The sequence below is a fragment of the Panthera onca genome, chromosome A1 (genome assembly GCF_046562875.1).
Source record: "Panthera onca isolate mPanOnc1 chromosome A1, mPanOnc1 haplotype 2, whole genome shotgun sequence".
NCBI classification, from domain to species: Eukaryota; Metazoa; Chordata; class Mammalia; order Carnivora; family Felidae; genus Panthera; species Panthera onca.
In genome coordinates, this window is record NC_138339.1 from 230,359,249 (window position 1) to 230,368,542 (window position 9,294).

The 9,294-nt window shown below is 48.5% G+C and overlaps 1 long non-coding RNA gene across 1 annotated transcript; it reads left to right on the forward strand.

The window, feature by feature from the left end:
• The first annotated feature begins 2,498 nt into the window (after positions 1-2,498).
• Positions 2,499-7,583, forward strand: LOC144613978 (uncharacterized). Its single transcript, XR_013551572.2, has 2 exons — positions 2,499-2,864; positions 4,791-7,583. It is a non-coding gene; the product is annotated as an uncharacterized LOC144613978 (long non-coding RNA).
• The last annotated feature ends 1,711 nt before the right edge of the window (positions 7,584-9,294 follow it).

Genomic DNA, 9,294 nt, shown 5'->3' on the forward strand with positions numbered 1-9,294 from the left:
CCCTCACTCCCTGTATTATTAGTCAGCTAGAGCTGCCATAACAGAAACCACAGACTGGGTGGTTCGAACGGCAGAAATTTACTCCTCACAGTTCTGGAAGCTAGAAGTCCCAAATCAAGGTGCCAACGGGGTTGGTTTCTGCGGAGACCCCTTTCCCTGGCTTGTAGGTAGCAGTCTTCTTACGGTGTCCTTACATGGCCTTTTCTCTGTATGCATCCCTGGTGTCCCTTCCTCTTCCAAGAAGGATAAGGACGATAAGGACACAGGCCCTGTTGGATTTGGGCCCCACCCTTATGACATCTTTTAACCTTAATTATACTCCTTGAAGACCCTAGCTCCAAATGCAGTCAGGTGACACTCCTGATTATCTAACGGGCCTTCTTAGTCTGGAAAAGAAGGAACTAGGGGTTACTGGGTAAGCAGAGAGCAGTCTCTGCCACAATAGATCAGTCTGTTAAAACTGTAAGAAATGGCAAAGTTCTGGTATTTTATCTAGTCTATGCCTCCTGTTTTCTAGGAGAAAACAGAGCTCAAACTCACTAGAAGCCACACAGCGGCTGGCGCAGAGGTGTGAATAAATCTGATTCTAGAACTGGCACTGGACTTCAGAATTGAAGTTACAGTGAATTTGATCTGTATAATCATATGGATTTAAAATAAATTTTCTATATTGACTCTTCTCTGAAAACTCAAATGAATATGCTACAGTTTGTGGGAAAACTAAACTATATATACCCAGGCCAAACTTCTAAGGGGATATTTAGAGTATTTTTCACCCATCAGGATTGTTCACATGCGTCAGAACTCCTGTCATAATCTCTCGTTTTAGCAAGATTCCAAGATTCCTGATTTCGAGATTTACAGAGCGGGCACCGCATCTTTTCACGTCTTGGTGCTCCCCCAACGCCACCAAAGCAGAGCTCAATAAACTGAACCCGTGATTTACTTCAGACCTCGAAGAACACAGCTTCCTGTATTCTTGAAATCCATGAAAGCCAGTTCACAGAGCCAAATGTCTCCCAGGGACCTTTTAATAGGTTTTACGTCTTATTTATTGTGCTTATCTGACAACTTCGCAATGTTAATAGACATCTCTAAAAACGTGTTGACATTCTGGTTCATTCTGACTGTCCTTTAACGTACTATCAAGTTTGGGCAGTGCAGCTATTCCCTTAAGTGCAGTACAAAATAGATACGTGTAGCAATACATTTAAATGTGTTTCAGCCCATAGACTGAATATATTATATACAAATACTATATCCCCAGTACAGCATTATAAAGTGCAGTGCTATAAATAGAATGCCAATTTCGGCTACCACCCACCCCATTTGCTTAGGTGCAAAACTCCCAGGCAGCAAGCCAAGTGATGCAGCCAAGAGTCACCTAGTCAACCTCCCACCCCTCCAACCTCCCCTTCCCCCAGGGCTGCCCTGGCCGGCGATGCATTTTTCCACTGAAGCAGATCTCCAAGTTCAGTTGCTCACCACCGTCAATTACAGCTTTCTCTGCCCAAGGTGCCCGAATGCTTTTAATTGCATTGTTGCTTACTTAATCATGCATGTGAACAATTAATTAACAATTAATCTCACTCGATTTTCCCACACGTAGTGAGCACCTATAGAAATGCCGGGGGCGGGGACGCAAATAAGGCCCCTATTCGAAGAGTTTAAATCCAAATTAAAAAAACGTGCTGTAAAGGTTCCAGTGGGCTACCAAAAAGCAATGTGCAATAACGCTACGTCTTTTCCTAAGTTGCACCCTTCTGCCATTTCTAAAAATCTGAAATTACTGCCTTTTAACCGACTGGAAACCCAAAAGTCCGGGTTAGAGGACAAGAACCCTGAGAACACTGAAAAGGGAGCAATTCTTCCCCCAAGCTTTCAACCTTGAACGAGTCTCATCATAAACGTCCATTACGGTGATTTTTTTTTTTTTTTTTTTAACTTCTGCCCCATCCTTTTACGATACGGTGGAGAAAATACTCTTGCGAGGAGAACGGGAGGAAAAAAGGGAAGGGGCATTACGGCAGCAGCAGCCCCGACAAGCATTGTCTCCAGAAGTGTTCTCTGATTTTCCCCCATAGCGACCCAAGATTGGGGAGCGTCCCCACCGCCTCCCCCACGCCACGACCGCACACACTGAGGGCCCAGCCGGGCACCCCGATCCTCCCTTGCTGGCCCAGGACTCCGTAGAAGGGGCTGGTGCCAAGTTGGCGTCTCAGCCCGGGAGACCAGGGCACGGCCGGAAGACCCCGCGGACGTGGGGAGGACACCGTCCCTCGCCCCCGCCCGCGGGGCGCGGGGGTGCGCGACGAGCGAGCGGCCCGGACGCCGGGCCACCCGCTCGCCTCCAGCCGGCGGCGCCCGCGCGGGGCGAGCGGGGCAGGCGGGACGCGCGGGGCAGGCGGGACGCGGGCGGAAGGCAGGGGGGCGGGACCGCGGCCGCCGCTTCCCTCCTCTCAAAGTTTCTCGCAGTTGCACATTTACTCAGCGCTTCCTGTGGGGGTGAGCGCCTCGCCCTCCCGGCTCGGCCGGCCGCCAGCTCCCGGCGGAAGGAGGCGGGCAGACGCGAGCGGGGCCGGGGCGGCGGCGGGACCCAGCGAGCCGAAAGGGGCCGGGCGCGGCGCGCCCCGGGGTCCCGGAGAGCCGGGTCCCCCCCCCCCCCACCCGGACGCCGCGAGGGGGCGCTGCCGCCGGCGCGGCGGGGACGGGACGGCGGGACGCGGGCGCCCGCGGGGCAGGGCAGGGCTGGGCCGCCCGCCGCCTCCTCCCGCGCGCGGACGCGGGGCGCGGGCGGCAGCGCCCGGGAAGCCCACGCCTCTCCGGTGCGCGCCCGGGCCGCCCGCTACTTACCCAGGGAGCAGGTGAGGAGCGAGAGCAGCGCCGGGAGTGCGAGGCGGCGGCGGCCGCGGCCGGCGGGACGCAGCATCCCGGCGGCGGGGACCGTGCGCCCTGCTGGAGCGCGGGGACGGGAGACGCGCGGGGAGCGGAGCTGCGCCGCTACCGCTGCCGCCCCTGCCGCCGCGGCTGACCCTTCTCCGCCGGCTCCCCTCCTCCCTCCTCGGGCTCCGCCGCGCCGGCTCCGGTCGCGCCCTCTGGCGGCCGGCTTGGGGAGCGTCCCCGTGCCCGTTCCAGCGCCTGCCTCGCCCGCGGCTGTGCCCGGGGTCCCGCCACGCGGTGTGGGTAGAGGTGGCTGCACCTCCGCAGCGACCCTAGCTTCTGCTCCGTCCGGCCGTTAGTCTCCCCTCCTTTTCTCCCTCTTCTCCCTTACCTGGACCCCATCTTCTGCCTTCCTGTCCCCCCCCCCCCCCACTTCTCTGTCAACTCCCTTTCCGGGATCTCCAGGAGTAGGTCAGTAGTTCCCCTTCTCGCTCCCAAAGTGGGGGACGGGAGAAGTGGGGGGTGGGAGGACAGGAAGGAAAGGAGAAGGACTTTTTCCTCCCTGCTAACGTACCATCGGCCATTAAAAAAAAAAAAATCAATAATTCAACTCTTAATATTGTTGGCACCAGTGTTCTACTTTGATGAAGGTGTTTTTAATCAGCTCAACTAATTTACTTAATATCCCCCTTTAATGGGCTTTGGCCAAGAGCTTAGGCCTGGAATTTGGCTTTCAACAGAAGTTTGTGTAAATGTAATTTAATGTAAATGTCATTTTAAGCGGTTCACCATAATGGAAGAGGGAGGGTGTAGTTTTTTTCAAAACGTATGATAAAAATTGATATACAGAGAAGTGGAGTGACGCGTGTAAGCCTCATGTGGAGAGACCCTCTTGTCCCCATGGGACTGTTCAGGGGCTTCCCTCCCCAGCCAGGAGAGGTGGAAGCCCTGGCGAGGTCTGGCCCCCTTGTGCTGTGTGGTGGGCAGAGGAGGAAAGCAATAACCGAGGACTCTGAATCCCCTCTAATGGTTCTTCACTGCTTTGTGCCTCCCCCAAGCCTTGACTCCTTTCTCTCTCCTAGAAAGCATACAGGACCAAGTGCCCATCACCCACCTGAGATTAGACCATGACCTCCTGAAGCCTGTGTGGGTGTTTTCATTCATACCTCATGGTATTTGTTGGATGCCTACTCTGTGCCTGCAACGGTGCTAAGCACACCAGCACCTTCCACACGGACGGGCCATGTTCACCCACTCGCTAAACGTTAAATGAAGACCGGTGCCAGGTGGTGGGAATACAAGTAAGGTGTTAGGATGATAGCAAACCAGGTGCTGAATAAATGCTTGTTGTGTTGAGCCTTATAAAAGTGGAGACCATCGAGGGGCTTAGCCTTGAATGCGTTAGGATAATATTGTTGTTTGCCCAACGTGCAACACCTGCTGCCAGTGCTTTAACAAGGACGTCTAGAGACTGTGCGTTTTCTCTCTGGTTCGTACCGACTTCTTGAAACTGGAAGCTGAATACTTTGTGTGTCGTCCATTTTGCGTGAATGCAAATGGCGCGATCTTGTTATTCAGCCAGGGTTTGTGGCTACATGTCAATAACTATTTTTACAAAAAGAGACATGTAGGGGCGCCTGGGTGGCTCAGTCGGTTGAGCGTCTGACTTCAGCCCGGGTCACGATCTCGCGGTCCGTGAGTTCGAGCCCCGCGTCGGGCTCTGGGCTGATGGCTCAGAGCCTGGAGCCTGTTTCCGATTCTGTGTCTCCCTCTCTCTCTGCCCCTCCCCCATTCATGCTCTATCTCTCTCTGTCTCAAAAATAAATAAACGTTAAAAAAAAAAATTAAAAAAAAAAAAAAGAGACATGTAAGACTCCTTCCTTTCATTTTTTTTTTTTTTTTTTTTTTAGTGAAGCTTCTTTTCAAATTCATGGTTGACTGCCTCGATCCCTTTTACCTTCTAAAACCTGCCTGCCTGGTTAAAAGTTCTAGAAGGTTTCCAGCATCCAAAGCTGTTCAGCGTTCTTCCGAGAAAACATCCCGCCACATGTATTTGATATTGAGTATCAAAACAAGATGTGTTTAAAAAGAACAGAAGCCTGATAATTAAGCAGCTTACTTACCAGGTATGTGTTCAAATACCTACTCCACGTTTCGTAACAGGCAACTCTTTAAGTGCTCAATCAACGTTCTCGTCAAAATGCACCACGTGAGAGTATTTTGTGTGCGGGAACAAGGTGTGGGAAATGGAGCCCCAAAGACACCAGGGAGCACACTCTGTTTAAGTAACAAATCTGCCCCAGCGTTCTTCCGTTCCACAGTAGACATAGATAAATGGCACATTACAAAGCTCCATAACTCACATTTTAAAAAGGATTACCTTTCACTTACTCTGGTCATATGATAAATGGACTTCCTGGGAGTTCCCTCTCCCAAAAACAAGTTGAAAGTTAACTGAAACAAAATGTGCTCATGAGGACACTAACAGATACGTGGTTAGACACCCCTTGCCTCAGTGCCTCTTCTGCTATTTGAAACACCAACTGTAAGGGGACCACTCTCCATGCAAATGCGTAAATCTCGTAAACTCTAAGATTGTGATGTGAAAAAAGAGCCTGCCTTATCTCTGTCTTCCTGGGGGTCACGCATCTTAATTCCAGATGCCACCCCCATACTGACCCCTGAAAGTATGCCCCTCCCCTGTGCGGGAATGAAGCAAGGAGTCCCCTCTTTCTGGGGAGGAGTGCCTGTTACAACATAATTAAAACAGTCTGGTAATTTTTAAAAGAATTTTCTAAATTCCACAGAAGAATATAAAGACCTATGCATAAAACCATAGATAGCCAAATAATCTAATAAGCAAGCTCCAAACAGATGGTTTCTGAGCTTATACTAACTATAGACCCAGATGCCAGAATCCATTCATTTAACTGATAGTGAATGGTTTCTAGCCCACGTGTCCACTGCTAAGGCTTTGGATGCAAAGCATAAAACATGGCATTGAGCACAAACTCACAGTCCAGTTAGGGAGATAAAAATGTTCCTAAGTAATTTTTTTGCCCTGTGATAAATGCTACAGTACAGGTGGATGGAAACACTTTGGAACATACGGGGGGGACAAAATGGTGGCCATGGGAATCCATCAGTAAGGCCAAAGTGACTTGTGCAGGGTCTTAAAGGAGACCTAGGATCCTGGGCTGAGAAAAGGAGGAAAGGCGTCCCAGGCAGAGACACAACACGCACAAAGCAGATCAGTCTAAAGAAGTTTGGTGGGCTGTGAAGCGGCCATAGGGTGGCCCAGGCTTCGTGCCCAGCCCTCTCCCCGTCTGCTACCTCTCTCCCACGGCTTGCAAGTTCTCATAGCAGCAAAGACCAAGGGACAGATTCCAGCTCTCCGCTCTAGGGCCCTCTCACCTTCAGGAGAGCCGTTTTCTTCGCACACAGAGAAGTGGCCTTAGGAATTCTTTTCAAAAACCTAAAATCAAGCCTAGGGTCTGACAGTGGACTGGAATGTCCAAAACTGGATCTCTAGGACATAAGGTCATTGTAAATCAGACCCATGATGTAACCACCTGGCCAGTCATGCCAGTCGTCCCCGGAATCCGTGCACACCTGGTAACAGGAGAGCAATGCGTCACTTCACCTGATGCTTTAAGCTTTAGGGAAGCAAGAGAATCTTTATTCCCTGTGGGAGAAGTGTAAGACAGGAAGAAGAGACACACAGCAAGAAACTTCATGGTTCAGAGTAGATCCAGGGGCCACAACCTCCCCCTGCAGCAGGTGCTCAAGAGGAACACCCTGATAACACAAATAAGGGGGCCTCTCCAAAGCCCTAGAGGAGCTGGTCTCACTTTGCTTCCAAAGCTATTCAAAAGCCATAGGTGAAACCTATCAAGCCCGACTTTCAAACAAGACTTTTAGCCCAAGAGGCTTAACCGCAGGATTCTTAAACCAACAGCCCTGAACCAAGATCCAGGAAATAAAAGTTACGGTCTCAGCAGGCCCCCAGGACAAGCCCACCAATCCAAGGCTATTACCATTTGATTTTCTGTTCTTTTGAAGATACCGTGTGGTACAAACACTTCTCTGAAGGAAAAAAAAAAAAAAAAAAAAGCTACCTCCTAGAAACTTCTGAACAGAAGTAGATCATCTGCTTTTGTTCTTCTTTCTGGAATCACATATCCTCCAGTTTTCAGTAAGATTAGGGATTGCTCCTGATAGCTGTATCAACATGAGCAACGGGAAGTGTCTGCGTTTGAGTTTTTTTTAAGCAATTTAAGTATATTTTATCTCCTCTGTGATCCATTCTTTTTTTTTTCCTTGAAAGAGAGAGAGAGAGAGAGAGAGAGAGACAGAGTACGAGTGGGGGAGGGGCAGAGAGAGAGGGAGACAGAATCCACAAAGCAGGCTCCAGGTTCTGAGCTGTCTGCACAGAGCCCAACTTGGGGCTCGAACCCGTGAACCGCAAGATCATGACCTGAGCCAAAGTCGGACACAACCGACTGAGCCACCCAGGCACCCCTCTAGGATCCATTCTTAATAGTCAATGTATTTAAACTAAAATAATAATAATAATTCACCCATGTCTCCTATCCCCCACCCATTACCTCTGGAAACCGATCTGTTCTCTGCATCTATGAGCTTGTTTATTTTATATATATATATATATTTTTTAGTCTTTGCATATAAAAGAGATCATACAGTATTTGTCTTTGTCTGACTTACTCAAAGTCCATCCATGTTGTTGCAAATAGCAAGATGTTATTCCTTTGTGTGGCTGAATAATATTTTTTATTCTTTTTTCATTACCCATTCATCTATCAATGGACACAGGTTTTTTCCATAGCTTGGCTATTGTAAATAATGCTGCAATGAACATTGGGGTGCAGATACCTTTTCCAATTGGTTTTCGTTTCCTTTGGATAAATACCCAGAAGTAGAGTTGCTGAATCCTATGGTAGTTGTATTTTTACTTTTTTGAGGAACCCTTATACTGTTTTCCATAGTGGCTGTGCCAGCTTACATTCCCACCGACAGTGGGATCCACACTATTTCTAGACGACCGGATATTAAATGTAGAAAACGCTGAAGACTCCATCAGAAAGCTTAGAACTAATAAAAAAAATTCAGTAAAGTTGCAGGATATAAAATATGTCTACAAAAATCTGTTGGGTTTCTATATACTAATAATTAACCATCAGAAAGAGAAACAATCCCGTTTACAATTGCATCAAAAAGAATAAAATACCTAGTAATAAATGTAACCAAGGAGACACAACCCTATTTGTTAGAAATTACCAGAAATTAATGAAAGAAAATGAAGAAAACATAAATAAATAAATAAACAAACAAATAAATAATAGCTATGTGGTGCTTTTATTAAGACTTTTATTAAGAACAGAAGGTGTGGGTCATAAATGCACAGCAGCTTACATGAAATGTGTTGGTGTTTTGGGTGCTGTTGCCAATAAGTAGTCATTTCTTTTACAACAGCTGCTTTCAGGTGTAGGATCCTGGTTAATAAATTCAACAAAACGAACACAATTCTTTTTCACTTATCCATCAATAAACATGTCAGAGAGTAACGGCAGGTAGGAGGCCCCCACAGGACCTGCTGAGGTTGGGAAGAGAAACACGTTTCCTGGGGAGATCACAGTCTGGTGGAGAGGACCGAGATGCACATGAGTAGCCATGAGCTTGTGTAGAATATGGAAAGCACTCTAAGAAGCATCTGAACAAAGTATGACAAATGCAGGGAGAAGGTTAGCACATCCACCTGCGGGGCGGAAGAAGGTCTCGCACACGGGGAGTTGAACTGCAGGTTAAGTGTCAAAGGGGCTGTCTGCAGCGAGAGAAGGTGAGAAGGGCATTGCAACAGAGAGAACAGGGCGGGCAGTAACACGGAAGCTGGGAGCTACGAGTTCAAAGACTGAGGAGTTCAGTTTGGCCGGCACATAGGAAATATGAAGGAGAAGCCAGTTCGGGCTGCCTTGAGGAGGACGTTAAATGCCATGCTAAGGAGATTGACCTTCCGTTGAGTGTCGCAGGAAGGGCAGTGGAGAGATGGGAAAGGTGTTTCAGTGGTAATGACAAAACCCTCCACCATGACACCGTAGCGCCTGAGGCCTGTCTTGTGTCCTAAGTCTGCAACCGCTGTCAGAAAGCCCGGTACGTAATGTTCCCTGTTCATGTGTGTTGTGTCCTGATTTCATGAAAGGGCTATGCTGTGAAAAAATTAATTCAACGGTAACATTTTGGATGAATTGGCGAGAGGAAGCAAAGCAGAAAGAATGGTTAAAAAAAAAAAAATGAAACAGCACACCCGAAACTAATATAATTACTTTCAACTATGTGACTTCATTTAACCCTCACAAAAAATATACGTAAAAGGGCTATTCTTCTCGCTTTGCAGAG